This window comes from Rhinoderma darwinii, chromosome 1 (genome assembly GCF_050947455.1).
Source record: "Rhinoderma darwinii isolate aRhiDar2 chromosome 1, aRhiDar2.hap1, whole genome shotgun sequence".
Classification (NCBI taxonomy): Eukaryota; Metazoa; Chordata; class Amphibia; order Anura; family Rhinodermatidae; genus Rhinoderma; species Rhinoderma darwinii.
In genome coordinates, this window is record NC_134687.1 from 236,314,183 (window position 1) to 236,334,985 (window position 20,803).

A 20,803-nucleotide genomic window follows, 5' to 3' on the forward strand; every position below is an offset into this window, starting at 1 on the left:
GGTCTCTCTTCCTTCCCCGGCGGGGGACCGGTCCGGGATGTCGGTGGACCTTGAGTCGGCACCTGCGAGCCAGTGCAGTCCTTCAGGGGAGACCAGTGTAAGTCAGGGTGGTAGCCCCGCCCCTTTTCCAACCACCGCTACCCCCTCCTTCAGTATAATTGTATCAGAGTCTATAGGACGAAGATACAATTACTAGCACTGGCATTAGTTCCTTGCCCTGCCATTCAGCGCCTTCCAATGATGCAAGTGGCGCGATTCCGCTTGCGTCATTGAAAGACGCTCAAGAGCATGACAAGGAACATTAGTTCCTAGCCCTGCCATTCAGCACTTTTCAATTACGCAGGTGGCGCTATGACGTCATCGTGCCACTTGCGTCATTCAGCTCCAGCAGACTTGCTCAGAAGAGAGCAGGCCTGTGTTGCTAGAGGATGGTGCGGCAACAGGATCAGGTGAGTATGTAACTTTTGTTTTTTAGTTAGTGTTATTATGTATAGCAGGCCCTATATACAGGGGACTCTGGGGGGAAGTATCTACAGGGGGCTGTTTGTGGGGCACCATCTACAGGGGGCCCTATATACTGCAGACTCTAGGGGAGCAGTATCTACAGGAAGCTGTGGGGCACTATCTACAGGGGGATCTATGTAGGGCACTATCACTAGGGGGGTCTATGGGGGCACTATCTACAGGGGCTCTATGGGGAGCAGTATCTACAGGATTCTCTATAGGGAGCAGTATCTTCAGAAGGCTCTATAGGGGGCACTATGCATGTGAGGCACTATCTACAGGGGGCTCTATGCTGTATATATGTACTGAGTTTTGTTCTGGTACTGTATTTATGTACTAAGCTTGGGTCTGGTGTTGTATTTATGTACTGAGATTGGTTCTGCTGTTGTATATATGTATTGAGCTTGGTTCTGCTGTTGTGTATACATGTATTGAGCTTGGTTCTGCTGCTGTGTATATATGTATTGAGCATGGTTCTGATGCTGTGTATAAATGTATTGAGCTTGGTTCTGGTGCTATTTATATATGTATTGAGCTTTGTTCTGGTGCTGTATTTATGTACTGAGCTTTGTTCTGGTACTGTATATATGTACTCAGCTTGATTCTGGTGCCGTATATATGTCAGAGCTTGGTTGTGGATCTGTAATTATAGAGGATATATTTATAATAACAAAATTGCGCTGCAGATGGAATTGTTGCAATTCATTGTATATTTAATGGGAACCTGTGAAGTAGTTTTAACCCCTTGAACCATGCGGTAATACATGACCTGAAAAATATTTTTAAACATTTCCCTGCATGTTTTTTTCAGATGCAGCAAAATCTATAAAATCAACTTTTAAAACGGTGCGCGCTGTATGCTAAAGTCATGTTGGGTTCGTGGACCCACTGAGCTGTACCGCCTAGATGGTATGGCAGCTGGCCAACAGGGCGCAGGTCACAGTCTATAGTTCGTATAGTGTACCTGTGACAGCTCGGACAGTAGCAAGGCAGGCTCGGCTGGGACTAGGCAGCATGTAGACGTCAGGCGTGGAGTAGCAGGACAGGCGTGGAATACAGCACAGCACGACTACAGCTCAGCACGGAACTTGACCAGGATAGCACGGGATACAGGATATATGTACGGGGAACTGGAAAACACTAGGAGACCATTTGCATAGACAAACTTTGGATACGACAGACAATACTCCGGCATTGCAAGGAGGGGCACAGCCCTTCTTATAGCCCTGGGTGCTCTGGGAGCAATCAGCTCAATCTCCCACCTGCATGCGCTTGGCTTCTTAAGTCTGTACTGAGCTCGCGAGCGCACCCTGGTGGTCACTGTGGACGGCCGTATGTGCAGACCTCCATGGAGAGAAGGGTGTCGCCTGGAAGGAAGGAGTTCATGGTCCGCGACCACGGACGTTACAGTTAATTACTCTATAAAGGGTTATGATGCGGTGCTGCTATCCTGAAGAGTCACATAATCCTGCCTCCAAACTTACCTTTCCATGCTTGATTGCCACCCCCCTGACTGTTCTACATCACTTCCAGTCTCTGTTAACTATCTCAGATGCGCCATTCCATGGGCACGCACCGTGCAGCGAGGTGTAATCTGCCTGGCTTCATCACTGCACCAAGCATGCCAGGGAGATAAAAGGCAAGGGCTTATCCACAAGAGTTGGCTGGAAGTGATGTAGGACAGCCAGGGGGATATCTATTTAGATATCTATCTAAATTTTTGCCTCAGGCAGCAGGAAAGCTGGAATCGGCCGTGGATGTATGCATGTCTGTAAATTTGAATATGCCTCGTAAAAATCAGTGTTAGGGCTTATTAACACATTCTGATTTTCTGCAAAACCACAGCATTTTGACTGAAACGTTGCACGGGTAAATAAAGCTACTATCTTTTGGAAGTGCTGCCTCTGTGTCTATTGGTATGTCCAGTATTTAGGACTGTGGACCAGGTGCTGTTGAGGCATGCACCCACTCTGGGTCTAGTGCTGTGGAAACTTTCCTTTTTTGTGTTACCATATATTTATGGCATACCCACCAACTGATAGAACATGGGTCCATTGATCCCTGATGCTGATCTAAAACCGGCAGGGGCAGGGTTGAGAGCCCACTCTTGTGAATACATTTATTGGAGTGGCGAAAACAACAAGTGACAGTGTATCCATTACTCCTCATTAAGCTTTAATCGGGATCATTGTGCACTTTCATGGAAGTATCAACGAACCCCTGTTCTGACAATAATGGGGGTTCCAGCAGTTGGACCCCAACTGATCAGACTTTTTTGTAATTTCCTATGGAATATTTGTGCCCTAATTTCATTTTGTTTGTCGACTTTAATTGTACTGGGGATGGGTGGTGGCATTAATTTTAGTGGGGTGGCAGCATTAGAGGGAACCTGTCACCAGCATTTCACCTATTAAACCAGCAATACCTGGTTGAAGTGGGTGAAAAATTATTTTTATGTAACCTATAATTATCTTCTAAGTAGGCTCTGTACCTTTAGAATTAATTTTTTTTATTGTTCCCGTGCCATATGCTAAAGAGTATAAAAGAGTCATATATTAATTTGAAAAGAGTCATATCTTCATTCCTCAAGCCTTTCTGATTTAACTCCGCCTCCTTAGTTTTGATTGACAGCTCCTCGTCTCCCCCCAGCACACACGAAATCCTGCGCTTGCGCATCGATGTTCTGGTGCGTGTGCACAACAGAACTAGATTTGAGGCCTGGACGAAGCAGGGAAGGGTATCAGACTATACATGACAGGAGTATGCGCGCTATCTCAGACGAGAGTTTGGTATTCAGAGTGGGCCAGTTTTCGAAGGTGGGCGGGCATAAGAAGAGGAATGAACGAGACTACAGGATTATTACCATAAAAGGTGCAAAAGATTTGCAGACCGTTATCTACAGTCGGAGGAGTTTAGGAGAGAGGATAACGACAATTAACTTTTGACAGCTGCGGCCAGCGATGGTTGAGTAGAGTTCAATAGGTGAAATACTGGTGACAGATTCTCCTCAATTGTACTGTAGGTAGCAATGTATGGCGGTATTAATTGGAGGCAAACTGTGAACTGCCACATTGACTGATGAGTGACAACAACTTTTATCTTCTGTTGGTTTTTATCCCTATTGTGTTTCTTTATCCTTTTTTTTAATTCTGTATTGTAAGTTTTTTATTTGAAGTTTACATTTTCTTAACAAACAAATAAAAATAAACCCCATATCCCTCCCACCAATACCTAACCCTTACACGGATATACAAATATCACATAGTGCAAGAATCCACATCCCTTCATGTGGGCAATCCTTTAGTAAATGCAGTTACTTAGTAATAATACATCATTAGGCTTTGCAAGAAAATATATATTGGCATATACTACATATCGAATAGACATACAATCACATCAGCGTCTGAGATACATAAAATTGCCTGTACGGCACTTCCCCTTATTTAGCACCTGCCCATACTGGATACCTAGACAGTACCAATTAGAGCATTATAAAGCCTAGACATAACCCCTGCAGAACCTATCACCGTCGTTATGATTTGTATAATATTCTTATTGGAGTCCACACTCCCACTGCCAGTGTTATAATCTGCTTGGAAAGCATGGCGCAATTGCAGGTATTTATAATAATCCAAAGAGGATATAACGTGCAAAGCCCTGAATTTCAGCAAAGATACGCAACACACCATTGTCTACAATCTGTGTTACTCTGGTAAGGCCAGCACTCTACCAATCTCCCATAGCCTCTAACTGATATAACTTGGATAACCAAGGAATGCTCCAGATAGCCATATGCTGAATAGTGCCCTGTAGAGATTGTAGTTCCACCATATTTTATGTATGAGCCGCAGAGTAGGAAATTGGATCACCGATAAGTTAAACCGGCAGGCCTCCATCGCCTCTTGTAAACTGCCATTACCAAAAAATTCCTGCAATAAAGTTGTGTATCTTCATTCTTGATTGATTTATGCGTGAATTGCAGTGAAATACTCCCAACTGAGTATATTTGCTGTTACGGGAGCTACAGAAACAGCGCAGCTTTCTGTGCTACGCTGTTTCCGTGGCTACCATTTCATTCTATGGGAGTTACGGAAACAGCGTAGCTGAGTAAGCCTGGTTGTTTCCGTACTCCCATCCAGTTCGTAACTCAGGGACCAGCAACAGCAGGAGACAGAAGGACGGAGGTCAGGGAGCCCTGTTCTAGAGATAGATGTGGCTCACAGAGGTGGGACCCGCATCTATCAGACATTTATGACATATTCTGTGGATACGCCATCAAAGTCCAAGATGGGAATACCCCTTTAAGATCACAGAGAAGCTTTGTGGTTGCTTTGTTCAAATGTCCATGGCTATGGGTAGTTTGCTTAAAAAGAAAAAAAAAAGAAAAAAAAATCTAGCTGTTTAGTTTGCTTAAAAAGGTTGAGAATCACTGGTCTAGAGGGTATGTGGCACTTAGGCCTTGACCCTCATGCAACCAGGTTCCACCTTTTGGGGCAGCAGAACCTACACTTTGAGTCTTGGGGATGCTTGTGAGGCAACCTAGGCAGACATCATGGCACAGATGAGCCACCCTAAACTTTGGCAAGGGGGCCACTTGTCCTAGTCGGGATGCACTTAATTGTGATTCATGTCACTTTATTTTCACTTTGGTGAAAAAAGCGCAATTTCAGGCTTTCAATAAAAAAAAAATCAAATACCCATTTACCTTAGCCTTTACAAAGGATCATGGACCAACCAATTACTTTATTACTTCAATCAGACTTCTACACTAACCAACTATATCTAGGACTTCTCCAAATAATTCGTCCCATTTTGTTGGCTTCACATGTTTCACTTTCATGGAGGTACAGAGATATTATTCTCTAGCTTATCCTTGAGCTGATATTACAGTGGTCCCTCAAGTTACAAATATTCAGGACAACCACTATAAGTTGAAAATATTGTAACTTGAGGACATAACTTTATGGGAAACTAGTAATGGTTCTGAAGCCCCCAAAATAAGAAAAAATAAGAAAAACTAAATATTTGTAAGGAGGGTGAGCTAAGTACCCCCATTAGCAGCCTAGAGACTGTCTATGTATCCTTTGTTTGTAAATCATTACCTGGTGCTTTGGAAAAGTACTGTTAAGCTGCCGAGAGACGGTCAAGACACCTTTTTGGTGTTGCTTTTGTTTTGCAGGTCCAAGGAGGAGGGCAGGCCGTGATGCCCTACAGTGCTGCAGCTTGCACAGGGCAGTCATCAATAGAAGGAGTGAAGGCTTCAGGGGAAATGTGACAGGGGAAGTGAGGAGGACTAGCAGGCCAAGTAGGAGCCTGGTACTGGCAAGAGGTAAAGCGAGGTGCCACTGATGTCCTGCGCCACCACAATGATAGGATGAAAGACAGAGGGGAGTCCATATAAGGAAGTGTTTTTTTGGTACCTAGTTGGGAGTAACCGGGTGAACCACTTGAGGTGGTTGATGGACTGCTGAAGTTGTGGAGGAACTTGGTGACCAGAGTGGGCTTGTCTCCCTGTGGTGAGGCAGAGAAAGGCTGGAGGCTGCAAATGCTGGGACAGAGAACAAGAGGGGTGTTGCAGGCCTATGCGGAGCTTAAAGTAGAGACCGCTGGTTGTAGTGAGCGAGCCCTTAGAGGAAAAAGCAGTCAAGCCAAGTAGATGTCATGGAGCAGACAGTGAACGAATGGGAGACTGTCAGAATCTAAGGGTAAGTTCACACGGCATAAAAATCGGAAGCGGAACGCCTCCAAACATCTGCCCATTGATTTCAATGTTAAAAACGGCCGCTTAAAAAAAAGGCCGCGAAAAAGAAGTGTATTGGTCAGCGTCATACACTTCTCTCCACAACGTCCACTTGGTCAAAAAGTAAAAACACGCCCAGTTGTCTATTAAGAAAGTCATTAGCGCGGGCGTGGCTTAGGCATGGCGGTGTGAAGACGTGTGTATCTGTAGTTCCGGACTCACCCAGCCGAAAATCGCCCGACAGGGCTCACTCACCGGTCCCCGTCTCAGGATAACCAGGGGGAAACATCGCAGGAACCTTCCAGACACCTCGGGCACCTCGTCAATCGGCCGGTTCCTCCGGTCCACGCTGGACGGCATTCCTCAGCGGTCCTCTTCTTCTCCTCCTGCAGGCCGCACCCAGACCTCGCCGCCTCGTGGGCACACTCCGCCTTCTTCCTCTGCTGATCGGATGCCGACCGGCAGCTGCTCCCGCGCCCCTGGAGGGGAGATACCGCCTGTGGAGAGAGGTAAGTGTGGGTCAGAATTTCCAGGGCTGTCCCCACCGGCCCCAGTGGAGGCCTTTCCCCTTATTCAGCCCCAGACAACACCCGGACACGGGGTGACGAACATGGCGCCATCAAGCAGGGTGCATGAGGCGCCATTTTTACTGCCCGCTCAGAGGCAGGCGACAATGCAGGACAGTCAGCAGAGTCAGGGAATGCCGGACATTTTCAGGGGGACCCCCCCACCCCACCGGTACACCTGGGGGAACATCACACCGGCCCATCCCCGGGCCTCCCACTCTCAATGGAACGGATCCTGGTGGAAGTTTGGGAGATGGTCAAGGTACTCCCCACCAAAACCGACTTGGATCTCCGCTTCAACCGGTTGGAGGAGAAACATGACAGGGCCATTGGCGCGGTCACACAAGACGTGCGTGCTCTGGCCACGAGGGTGGAAACCTTGGAGCGCCAGCATTCCATGTCTTCCCTGGACATCTCGGTCCTCTCTCAGTCCTTGGCTACTCAGGCTACGCAACTATGGGACCTCTCCCTGCATTTGGAAGATGTCGAGAATAGGGGGAGGCGTAACAATTTGAAACTTCGGGGTTTGTACCCCCTGATGGACTTTATGATGCTGTGACACACATTTTCAACAAACTCCTGGATCGTCCGCGGGATATGCCCATAGAAATGGACAGAGTCCACAGACTGGTGGACCCCGGAACAGAGAAGGTAACCGACCCAGAGATGTTATCTGTAGAGTGCATTTCTACAAACAGAAAGAGGAGATTCCCGGAGAGCTTGGGAAAACGGGGCCGTTCCTTTCAACGGTACCGAGATTACAGTCCTGCCAGACGTCTCAAGACAGACACTCTCCATGCGCAGAACTGTCCGCCCATTATTGGAAGCGACAAAAGCGGCAGGAGCAACCTACAGGTGGGGACACCCCTTCCATATCATCCTTTGCAGACAGGGAATGTCATTTGCGGTCCGTTCTCCGGATGACCTAGAGGAGGCCTTCCGGTTCCTGGAGATCCAACCGGTGCGGTTGCCGGACTGGACTGAACCACCGGCACCGTTTGCTCTCAGAGGAGGACCGTACCCAGATTCTGTGTCTCATCTTCCGTCTCGCCCAGGAGCTGAGCTGACTGAACCCCGACCTCCAGAACGTCGATCCCCGCACCAAGCCCGTGGAAGCGGGCCCGCTGACCCTCGTCCTCAAGGACGGCGTTCTCCGCGGAGGGACTGACTGATCTTTGGCGCTCTTATGTGGACATTTATTCGTCACTCACTCCACCTTTTTCTTCCATAGGGCTCTTGGAGGGCAGTAAAGACAGCGTCATTGTCGGTGTTGCTCTTAGGCCATTTGTATTGCTGTGGGTCTGTGGGGAGGGGTGGTCTTTTCCGGTTGGGGATGTTTCAATTGTTTCACCTGTTTCACCAAGGAGGGGATGGTGGGCTCCGGTAATAGTTGAGTTGGTGAGTCCGGGGCTTGGATGCAATTTATTTGAGATATCTAGTTGACTACTGAATTACTGAAACACTGTCTTTGCATTGCTGTCTTTCCTCGTTCCCTGTTAGGGTTCCGTGTAGCTGTGTCGTGCTCAGAGGTCTTCTGTGGGCGACATAGCACACGTTGAGTAGTGGAGAGTTTTCGAACTACGACTTTAGAAAACTTGTGTTTTCTGGCACCTTCTGTACTGCTGCTCCTGTACAGGAGCTTTTCTTCTTCTTTTTCTTCTCCTCATTCTTTTTCTCTCTCCCCCTTCCCCTCTGTCCATTCCTAAGTCCGCTGTCATGTCTGACATTACGGTTGTCTCCCTGAATACACAGGGTCTGAATATTACTGAAAAGTGGTCCTCCATTCTTCGTCTTCTGTGGAAAAGAAAAGCACACGTGGCCTTCCTCAGGAAACCCACTTTCGGGCGGACTGCATACCGAAGCTCACGGACTCCAACTATCCTGATGGGTATCATAGTGTAACCCCTGACTCCAAGTCCAAGGGGGTCTCCATCCTGATCTCGCGTTCTCTTCATTGGGAACATGTGGAGACTTGCACAGATGGAGCGGGCCGGTACCTTTTCGTGAAGAGTAAGTTGGATAACACATTGTACACACTGGCCTCATACTATCTCCCAAACACTGGTCAAGTGGCCTTCTTGGACAGAGTTTTAGGGGCACTGGATGGCTTTCTGGAAGGCACCTTAATACTGGGGGGGGATTTAAATGTCACACTGGATCCCGTATTAGACACCTCGCGAGGGCACTCCTCTCTACCCAGTGCAGCTCACCGTCGTATACGACGATTGCTGCATGAGCACCAACTGGTAGACGCGTGGCGGGTCCTGCATCCCTCAACCAAAGACTACACGTTTTATTCGGCACCCCACAACTTCTACTCCAGATTAGATGACTTTTTCTTGCATCACACACACCTCTCTAGCCTCACATCGTTCTCAATCGATGACATAACGCTATCTGACCATGCCCTTATTACCCTCACTTTAGCTCGCCCGACGGCCCATCCTCGCTCCTGGCAGTGGCGACTGAATGAATCGCTCCTACAGGATCCGATGGTAGTCTCAGATGTTCACAAGGAGCTGGTGGAGTACTTCGACACAAATAACATGCTGGAGATGGACTCTTTTTGTATTTGGGAGGCGCACAAATGCGTGGTTCCTTTATGGGAATTGGGGCCAAACGTAAGAAAGAGCGGACGGCTCACCTCCGGGACCTACTGGCCCAAATAGATAGACTGGAGCAGTCTCATAAGGTATCTCAGGATAGGGTGTTAGGGGCAGAATTGGGGCAGTTGAGGGAGCAAGTACGCTCACTTTGTCTTGCAAAGGCAAAGGCCTCATTAGTTAAGTGTAGCAACAAGCCCAGTAGGGCATTGGCCCAAGCCCTTCGGAAAACCCGCTCACGAACCTATGTCCCCCACGTCCTAGGCACACATAATAAACGTCTGCAGCTCCCGCACGACATTTCGGAGGCCTTCCGTGCCTATTACCACTCTCTCTACAACCTCCCGAGGGCACACTCTTCTCCGGATGGCAGTAGCCAACTGGAGAAGATTGAGCAATATCTTCGGTCTTCGGGGATGAAATGTATCCCACCAGAGGCTATAGCGGCCTTGGAGGCTCCCATTTCCCCGGAGGAGTTGTCGTGCGCACTGGAGGACTCACCCACGGGGAAGGCGCCGGGCCCGGATGGCTTGTCCCTACCATACTTTAAGACCTACTCAGACTTGCTTTCGTCCCTCTTCCTCCGGGCCTTCAATTCACTCACTAAGGGGGGCTCCATCCCTAGAGACACTTTGAGAGCCCACATCACGGTCATACCCAAGGAGGGGAAGGATCCATCTTTGTGTCAGAATTATCGTCCTATTTCCCTACTGGATGTAGATCTGAAACTATTTGCGAGGATTCTGGCACATAGGATGACCCCGCTCCTACACAACGTGATACATACCGACAAAGTAGGTTTTATGCCCTTGCGGGAAGTGCGAGATAACACCACACGGGCGATTAATTTGATGTACCAGGCGGCAGTTTCGTCCCTTCCCACTTGCTTCTTGTCGACGGATGCAGAGAAGGCCTTCGATAGGGTCAGCTGGGATTTTATGCTAGCAACTTTGAGGCATGTAGGCATGGGGACTCATATGATGTCCTGGATCTCGGGTCTCTACTCCTCCCCATCAGCTCAGGTTAAGGTCAACGGGCACTTTTCATCTTCATTTACAATCACTAATGGTACGAGGCAAGGCTGTCCCTTGTCCCCATTGATCTTCCCTTTATGCTTGGAGCCCTTTTTGTGCCATATCCGCTCCAACCCGGACATTACGGGTTTGGACTTGGGAGATAGGCCTCATAAGGTCGCCGCCTACGCAGATGACTTGCTCTTCTTCCTCATGGCGCCGAGGATTTCCTTGCCCAACCTGATGGCGGAGTTGAGTAGATACTCGAGCTTATCCAACTTAAGATCAACTACCAGAAGTCAGAGGCCCTCAACATCTCGTTGCCGCAGACTCTGGTTACTGACCTGTCTGAGTCCTTCTCCTTTAAGTGGGCTATGGGGTCCACCCCCTTAAATACCTGGGGGTCCACCTTCCTAGTGATCTGTCTCGCCTTTATGCGGTGAACTTTCCCTCACTCCTTCAATGGCTAAAGGCTGACCTGGATTCTTGGACGACGGGCACCTTTACCTGGTTTGGTAGGTGGGCGATATTTAAAATGAATATTTTACCGCGGATTCTATATTTTTTTCAGGCCCTACCGATACATATCCCACGCCCGTTCTTTCAATGTCTGCTGTCTCTTTTGCACAAATTTATCTGGGCAGGGAAACATGCGCGTATTGCCCGAACTATGCTTTTTCGTGTAATGTGTGAGGGGGGCATTGGTCTCCCGGACTTTGTCTCCTATCATCATGCCTCTCACTTGACACAAATTTTAGATTGGTTCCGACATAGCAGGATTAAAGAATGGGTGTCCATGGAACAGGCTTTCATGACAGTCCCTATACAGGCTCTACCTTGGTTGAGTAGACATTTTCCCCTGGTAGCACGGACGCACCCGACAATCGGACCTACCCTGGCAGTTGCGGCACGGATTTTTCCTTGGGCAGAGATCTCGCCGTCCCCCTCCCCGCTGTTCCCGATCTTGGGCAATCCAGCCTTTCCGCCGGGAATGGACTGTGGCCCTTTCCAGCTTTGGTTGAGGGCAGGTAAGGGGTAGGCTGTACACTTTTTGCAGGACGAGATGTGGATGAATAGCGCTCAGCTACAGTCCTTGTCGGACCCAGTCTCTTTCACGGCATGGCAGGTTACCCAGTTGCGACATTTTCTGATGTCATTAGAACATCCAGCGTCACACTCGCGGGGTAGCTCCACGTTTGAACTCCTATGTACGGGCACGATTCGGAATTCGTTGTCCATACTTTATACTCTCTTGATCTCACCTTCCAATCTGCCGCAACCACCGTACCTGCTTAGTTGACTTTAACACCTGAACAAAAGGATCGCCTGTTTACCATGACACATAAGTCTTCTATGGCCAGTAGGTTCCAGGAGGCAGGGTTCAAGATTCTGTCTTGTTGGTATAGGGTGCCTTCCAGATTGCTTGCAATGATTCCGGCAGCCTCGCCATTATGCTGGAGATGTGGTGACCATGTGGGTGCAATCATGCATGTTTTTTGGGACTGCCCACTCCTGACAGATTTCTGGTCAGAGGTGTGGCGCATTTCCTCGAAATTTACCGATTTCCCCCTCCCACGATCACCGGGCCTTTTCCTGCTCCATCTGTGTGAGGTACCCCTGTCTACGTATAGACGCTCGGTGGTTCGCCATTTGGTGAATGCGGCTAGGGCGTGTGTCCCTGCACTTTGGAGACAAACCTGTCCCCTTTCAGTGGGCATGTGGTTCGGTAAGATTCAGGAGATTATGAGAATGGAGGACCTCACGGCATCAATGAAAGGGTCCCATGCTTCCTTCATCAGAACATGGCGTGATTGGATCAGATTTCAATCCACTGCGGAATATAAGGCCATCATGGCCTCTTGACTTATCACCTAGGTCTAGTGTGTCAGGTTAGTTTCTTTCCTTTCCTCTCTTCCCTTAGTGTCTCTGCTTTTCTTCCTTTCTTTTACTGTATTTCTGTTCGCCCCTGGAGTATTATGCACGGCTGCGGGTTTAGGGTGCATAGCCGTGATTCTTTCATTCTAGATTTGAGCGATGTACGTTCTTGTGATCCTATGCACTTATGTAATACAGGTAGTTGACCTGTGGCCTGTTGACTGTATTGCACTGGCTTACTCCAATTGTGTTGTGTATACTTTGTGTTACAAAAATGAAAAAAAAAGAATAAAAAAAAAAAAGAAGGTCATTAGCATAAATCTAAAATAGGTCATAACTCTGTCAAAATTGATCGTTTTTCAAAATAAAAACCACTGCTGTGATCTACATTACAGCGCCGATCACATTATGTAGGAGATAGGGCACTTATAATATGGTGACAGAGCCTCTTTAACATACCTGGTATTGCCGCATCCGTAAAAATCTGAACTATCACAATATAGCGTTGTTTAACCCGCTCGGTGAATGACGTAAACAAAAAAAATTGATATAAAACACGAAAATTGCAAATTTTTGGTCACCTTAGCGCTCCAAAAAAATGAAATAAAAAGTGATGAAAAAGTCGCATATACACCAAAATGGTACCATTTAAGCCCTCACATCGCTAAATTGATGGAAATATGAAAAAGTTATGGCTCTCAGAACATGGCGACACAAAAGATTTTTTTAATTTAGCAAATAGTTTTATTTTTTTAAAAGTGGTAAAACATATAAATTTGGTATCGCCGGAATCGTATCAACCTGTAGAATAAGGCAAATATATGTAGTTTTTACCGCCTGATGGATGCCATAAAAACAAAACCCCCCAAAAGTGACAATTGTTTTTTGCCCATTTCACCCCACAAATATTTTTTTTTCAGCTTCTCAGTACATTATGCTGTACAATAAATGGTGCCATGAAAACCTACAACTTGTACAGCAAAAAACAACCCGTCATATGGCTATAGAGACGGAAAAATAAAAAATTATAGCTTTTGGAAGATGGGGAGGAAAAAACAAAAGTGAAAATCCGAAAAATGGATGAGGAGGGAAGAAGTTCAAGGCTACATACACCTTTGAAATATTTTTTTTTTTAAATAAGATTGTCCATCAGTCTGATTGGTTCAACTTCCTAAATACATTTCATTAAAAATTATTTTTAGTTTTTGAATTACAGCTGTTTTGTATCCTGTATACAGAACAGCTGTACCTTGCGCTGAATCCTGTATCGTCAGGTCAGCTGCACTGACCGATCAAGCGTCTATCGATCACATCTAAGTTCATAACTTAGATGTGATCGATTACAGGGGGATCCAGCGTCGATTACACAGGACCTGCCGACACTGAACCCGTCGATAATCAGCAGGTATTTTGCTAGAGAAAGTGTCCTTTCTCTTCATTTATTATAGTGTTGTAAAACTGCTTTGCCGTGTTTGAAGATAATAATGTTTGTTGCAGCCAGTTTTAAAACTAAGCCACTGTGTTGGAGTGAGAATATTCTAGTGTGCCAACCATCCTTACCCGTAGATGGTACTCCCGTGAGCTTATTTGTTCCCAAGTTATTGCAATATAGATATTGCAAGCCAGACTATGACACAGACACCAGGGCTGGGTAAAATAACTAGGGGAAAATTCTTATATAGATGCGCCAGGCCGCGTGGCTGCCACATCAGCTGCCTTCTTAAACGGACAGAGGCTGCTTTGTCAGTTTAAGGGCTTGTCCACACACAATGGAATTGCTTCAGAAAAATTCTGCATCAATTCCGTTGAAAAACGCAGACATTCCGCTGTGGCAAAAACGCACCATTTCCTGCGTTTCTTACGGCAGAAAATGGTGCGTAAATTGCTATGTTTTTCCCAATTCAAGGAGATGGTGACATCTCCTCTGAAAAACGCAGCAATTCTGGCCTGAAAAATACACACTGCAGGTCAATTTCTGCTCTGAATTTTCACGCAGCTTGTTGCTACTGTATTCTGCTGCGTTTTTTCCGTCCGAAATTCTAAGAAAGCAGCTGATGAAGTAGCTACCCACCCGGCACACTTACCAAACGCCTACTTACTGTATCTGGCATCGTTTTTCAGTCTCCACTGGTTAACATGCATTATTACACTGTAGGAGTATGTTCACACAGGATGGATACGCTGCGTAAAAGCACACAGCGTATTTGCCCTGTGTGCCGCAGGGAATTCTGGCCGGAAAAACGCACCAAATTGTGGTGCAGTTTTTCATCCATAATGCCCGCTGCAGAAAACTGCACAGAAAAAAAAATGATACTTACCATGGCGACGCGTCTCTCTAACGTCCTAACGTCATGACGTTCTGCAGCCCTGGGATGACATTTCATGCCATGTGACCATTGCAGCCTTTGCATACATCATTTTTTTGGTTAGCCAATAAAGATATCATACCTACAATACTTTTGTCTTTTTTGACACAAAAGTATTTAAAGGGGATTTCCCCACAAGGGACACTTATGACATAGCCACAGGATATGTCATAAATGTCAGATAGATGTTGATCCCACCTCTGGGACTCGCATCTATCTCTAGAACAGGCCCCTAAACCCGTTCTACTTCTTTATGTTCCAGCTGATTTCCGACCATAAAGAAGAACACAGCGTAGAAGAGAGCAGGTCTGCATTGCAGGAGGACGGCATGGGAACAGAATCAGGTGAGTATGAAAAGGTTTTTTTTCTGTTAAAGTATGTGGGGCACTATCTACAGGGGGGCTATATGTGGGGCACTATCTACAGGAGGGGCTATATGTGGGGAACTATATGGGGACACTATATGTGGGGCACTATCTACAGGGGGGCTATATGTGGGGCACTATCTACAGGGGGCTATATGTGGGGTACTATCTACAGGGGCCACTATCTACAGGGGGATCTATGGGGGCCACTATCTACAGGGGATCTACGTAGGGCACTATCTACAGGGGGCTATATGTGGGGCACTATCTACAGGGGGCTATATGTGGGGCACTATCTACAGGGGGCTATATGTGGGGTACTATCTACAGGGTTCACTATCTACAGGGGGATCTATGATGGCCACTATCTACAGGGGCCACTATCTACAGGGGGCTATATGTGGGGCACTGTCTACAGGGGGCTATATGTGGGGAACTATCTACAGGGGCTACTATCTACAGCGGGATCTATAGGGGCCACTATCTACAGGGGATGTATGTAGGGCACTATCTACAGGGGGCACTATCTACAGGGGGCACTATCTACAGGGGGCTCTATGGGGGGCACTATATAGAGGGGGCTCTATGGGGGGGGGGCAGTATCTACAGGAGGCTCTATAGGGGCACTATGTAAGTGGGCACTATCTACAGGGGCCTCTATGTGGGGCACTATATAGAGGGGGCTCTATGGGGGGGCAGTATCTACAGGAGGCTCTATAGGGGCACTATGTAAGTGGGCACTATCTACAGGGGCCTCTATGTGGGGCACTTTCTACAGGGGGCTCTGTGGGGCACTGTCTACAGGGGGCTCTATGTGGGGCACTGTCTACAGGAGGCTCTATGTGGGGCACTATCTACATCGGCCACTGTTTGTGTGGGGCAATGTGTATGGTGCTATTATAATCAGGGCCACAGTGTATGGTGCTATTATAATCAGGAACACAGTGTATGGTGCCATTAAAATTAGAGGTGCAGTGTATAGTGCTATCGTATTTAGGGGCGCAGTGTGTGGCACCATGAGAATTTTATCTTCGTTTATAGGTGCAGAAATGTATGAAAAGTGGGAAGACATCTGAGTGGCAAACTGCAAAAATGGGTTGTGGCCATAGAAGTCTGAACCAGATGGAGCAGAAAAGAGAAAAAGAACAACTAGAATCTGAGAAGACATCACCTGTGAGTCTCTAATCAGTACTGTAGTCACTGTATGATCTGCAGCAAGAGGATGTGTGGTATGATTTTTTTTATTTTTGTTAAACAGCAACTCCCAGCATATCCTTACCATTGTTCGGGCAATGCTGGGAGCTGTAGTCGTACACTGTACAAACCTATACGGCAGGGGTTGCACTAAATTGAGCTGTATTTGTGCTGGTGCTGTATTTATGTACTGAGATTTGTTCTAGTGCTGTATTTATGTACTGAGCTTGGTCCTGGTGTTCTATTTATGTACTGAGAAAGGCTATGGTACTGTATTTATGTACTGAGCTTTGTTCTAGTACTGTATATATGAACTGTTCTTGGTTCTGTTGTAGTATTTATCTATTGAGTTTGGTTCTGGTGTTGTATTTTTTCACTGAGCTTGGTTCTGGTGCTGTATGTATGTACTGCACTTTGTTTTGGTGCTGTATTTATGTACTGAGCTTTGTTCTGTTCTGTATATATGTAATGAGCTTTGTTCTGGTGCTGTTTAGATATACTGAGCTTGGTTCTAGTATTGTATTTATGTATTGAGCTTGGTTCTGGTGCTGTATATGTGAAACTGAGCTTGGTCCTGGTGTAGTATTGTAGTACAGTCCCTTTATTGTAGTACAGTCCCTTTATTGGAGGTCTGACCCCCACCGATCAAACATTGATGGCCTATCCTGATAGGCCATCAGTATTCATATCTCAGAGTGCCCCTTTTAAAAAAATCTGCTGTACAATGATGGTGTAATGATGGGTGTAGAGAAACAGACAAGTGAGCCCTAATCTACCCGCCACTCAGTCCCTGCCTACTTGCAACGTCCCGCCCTTGGCGATGGGGTACAACTGGGCGACGGTCCCTACGCTCATTAAGTGCACGACAGACAAACAGACAAGGGTACACAAAGCTAAGGGAATTGGCAACACCGTGAGCAACAAGAGTGGTGAACGAGCCGAGTCAAACCAGGAGTGTACGAGGTACCAAACGCTGAGCAGGAGAGTAGTGAACAAGCCGAGTCAAACCAGGAGTGTACGAGGTACCAAACGCAGAGCAGGAGAGTAGTCAGTAAGCCAGGGTCAGAATGAAGCAGGGTCAAATAGTTCAGAAGCTGCAGCAGGGCCAGGAAACCACACGAGAAGAATCACAAGCAAGGAGGAAGAGGAAAGGCAGGTACAAATAGACAGAGGGCGGGAGCTAGCTCCGTCTGGCCAGGCTGTGATAGGCCCTCCCACTCCTAAGCCTGCCATCCTGAGTGGTGGAAGATGGAGTCAGTCTCACAGACATAGAAGCAGGTGCAGACTGATTACCTATGGGCGTATACACAGAAGCTGTGCCTGGCAGATCCTTTACAGATGGAGTGGATCATAATATAACAAGCTATATGAGTTGTTCTGGTGATGTATTTATGCACTGAGCTAGGTTTTGGTGCTGTATTTATGTACTGAGCTTTGTTCTGTTCTGTATATATGTAATGAGCTTTGTTCTGGTGCTGTATAGATGTACTTAGCTTGGTTATAGTATTGTATTTATGTATTGAGCTTAGTTCTGGTACTGTTTGCATGTATGAGCTTGGTTCTGGGGCTGTAATTATATAGGTTATATGTATAATAATAAAATTACAGGGCAGATGGAATTGTTTTCAATTCATTGTATATTTAATGGGAACTTGTCAGGTAGTTTTAACCCCTTGAACCGACACCATGTGGTAATACATGATCTGACAATATTTCCAAACATTCCCCTGTATGTTTTCTTCAGTTTCAGCAAAATCTATAAAATCAACTTTTAAAACAGCGCACACTATATGCTAATTACTCATTAAAGGGTCATGGGGCGGTGCCGCTATCCTGAAGAGTTCTGCATCCAAACCCACCTTTCCATGCTTGATTGACATCCCCCTGGCTCTTATACATCACTACCTGTCTCCTCCAACTTTCTCGGATGCGCCATTGCATGGGCACAACTGTACAGCGAGGTGTACTCGGCTTCATCGCTGCACCACGCATGCCAGGGGGAATACAAGGCAACGGCGCATCTGCAAGAGCTGGAGGAGGCTGCTAGTGATGTAGAACAGCCAGGGGGATGTTAATCAAGACCAGGGAGGCGCCATTTCAATTTTCGCCTCAGGCAGAAGAAAAGCTATAATCGGCAAAAAACACATCTGAATATTTAAAAAAAAAAAGCTTCCTGATATTGATAGACTTATGGGGAATGAAACCAGTTTAGTCATGGTGAACCAAATCTAAAATTACTGTAGCCGTTCTGTTGATAAGTACTTTTGCCAACAATTTAGCATCACAATTCAACAAAATATAGGGCGATATGAATTCGGTAACAGGACATCCTTTCCCTTTTTTAGTATTAACCCATTCCCGCTGCAGCCATTTTTCGCTTATTTTTCTTTCATTTTTGTTTTTTTCTCCCTGCATTCCAAGAGCCATAACTATTTAATTTTTCCGACAAAATTTTTGATCTTTTTTTTGTCCATTTTTTTGGGGAGTTGAGTTGATAAAATTTTTGGGAAAAGCCGGGTTTTTAAAACTTTAATAGTCTTTTTCTTATATTCGTAAAAACATTGTTTATCTCATTTCGATGTTTTTTTTTTAAGGCCCACTAGGGGACTTAAATAATTCATAGCTAGATCGCTGGTACAATGCACTGCAAGATGGCAGAGCTGGCCTTCATTAGGTCCCCAGGCTGCCATGACAACCATCAGCACCCCACGATTGCTTCAAGGGGGGGCGATGGATGTCGGAGGGCCCCCTCTCCTAGATGGCTTAAAAGCCGTGGCCGCGATTGAGCGCAGCATCTAAGCATTTAAACGGCCGACACCCTCTGGTTATGGAGTGGACCCATCACGCAAGCCCACTCCATACTTCCCCTTTCCGGCTATGACGTACAGTTTCGTCAAATGTCAGGAAGGGGTTAAAGTTAGGATGGCCTTAGACGTTGAAAAGGGCAAAGCACCCATGTAATGACAGGGATAGGGAAACAGACAAGTGAGTCCTAATCTACCCGCCACTCAGTCCCTGCCTACTTGCAACGACCCGCCCTAGGCGACGGGTACAACTGGGCGACGGTCCCTACACTCAGTAAGTGCACGACAGACAACCAGACAAGGAAACACGGAACAAAGGGAAACGGGGCAGTTGCCCACGGCAACACCGTGAGCAACAAGAGTAGTAAACGAGCCGAGTCAAACCAGGAGAGTACGAGGTGCCAAACGCAGAGCAGGAGAGTAGTGAACAAGCCGAGTCAAACCAGGAGTGTACGAGGTACCAAACGCAGAGCAGAAGAGTAGTCAGTAAGCCAGGGTCAATACGAAGCAGGGACAAGTAGTTCAAGAAGCTGCAGCAGGGCCAGGAAACCAACAGAGAAGAATCACAAGCAAGGAGGAACAGGAAAGGCAGGTATAAATAGACAGAGGGAGCGGGAGCTAGCTCCGTCTGGCCAGGCTGTGATAGGCTCTCCGACTCCTAAGCCTGCCATCCTGAGTAGTGGAAGATGGAGTCAGTCTCACAGACATAGAAGCAGGTGCAGACTGATTACCTATGGGCGTGGATACAGAAGCTGTGCCTGGCAGATCCTTAACAACCCAACTCAAACACAGCATAATAATTATAGAGCTGCCTTTTCACAGTGGCATAAGCTTGACGCAACATATTGTGCACGGAAATCTGTGGAAAACTTGAAATTTTCAATTTGCACCATCTGCTGCACAACCATTTCTGGAATACACCTGTGTGATCAAAATGCTTACTCCCTCTTGTTAAATGCCTTGTGGGTGTAGTTTAAAAAAAAAAAAAATGGGGTCACATCTCGGGGGTTTCCACTGTACTGGTACCTCATGAGAAATCTGTGCTCCAAAAACCAAATGCCGCTTCTTTTTTTCTGAGACCTGCCATGTGTCGAAACAGCAGTCTACAACCGCATGCTTGAAAGAAAGTATGTAACAAATTGTGGGGAGATTTTTTTCCTATTACCCCTTGTGAAATGTAAAAATTTATTTCAATGGGAGGCAGAGGCGGTTTTTTCCCGCGAGCGGAAAAACTGGCTCGTGGGAAAACTGGCTCGCGGGAAAAAGAAGGGACATGCCCTATCTTCGAGCGTTTACGCCTCTGACCTCCCATTGACATCAATGGGAGGCAGAGGAAGTGTATTTTGCGGCATTTTATGCCCACGGCGCTCAATGGCCGCCTGCAAAAAATGCCGCGAAAATCTGCGTGCAGGCAGAGGAAAATCTGCCTCAAAATTCCAAACGGAATTTTGAGGCAGATTTTCCTCCTGCAAAAAACTCAGTGTGAACCCAAACTAAGGCCCCATGCACACGAACGTGTTTTTGCAGCCCGAATTCACCCGCAAATCTGCGGCTGAATTGCAGTCCCATTCATCTCTATGAGCACACGACCATGGTTTCCACGGTCCGTGCATTGCCCAGGAGCCTGGACCGCAAAAAGATAGGGCATGTCTTATTACGGCCGTGTTTTGTGGTCCAGGCTCATAGTAATAGATGCACACGGCCATGTGCACGGCCCGCGAATTGCGGGCGCCCGCGGGTGACACGCTGCGGCCGTCCGAGCTGAAAATCATG

At 46.9% G+C, this 20,803-nt stretch overlaps 1 long non-coding RNA gene across 2 annotated transcripts in view; it reads left to right on the forward strand.

Moving 5' to 3' along the window:
* LOC142760009 (uncharacterized) overlaps positions 1–20,803 on the forward strand; it is a 125,432-nt gene that overhangs the window by 72,083 nt on the left and 32,546 nt on the right. The window contains exon 4 of one of the 2 annotated variants that reach the window (XR_012883230.1): positions 14,930–14,995. The exons of the other annotated variant lie outside the window; for it this stretch is intronic. This is a non-coding gene — a long non-coding RNA (uncharacterized LOC142760009). Of the gene's footprint in view, positions 1–14,929; positions 14,996–20,803 lie in introns of those variants that run through there. 2 annotated transcript variants of the gene reach the window in all.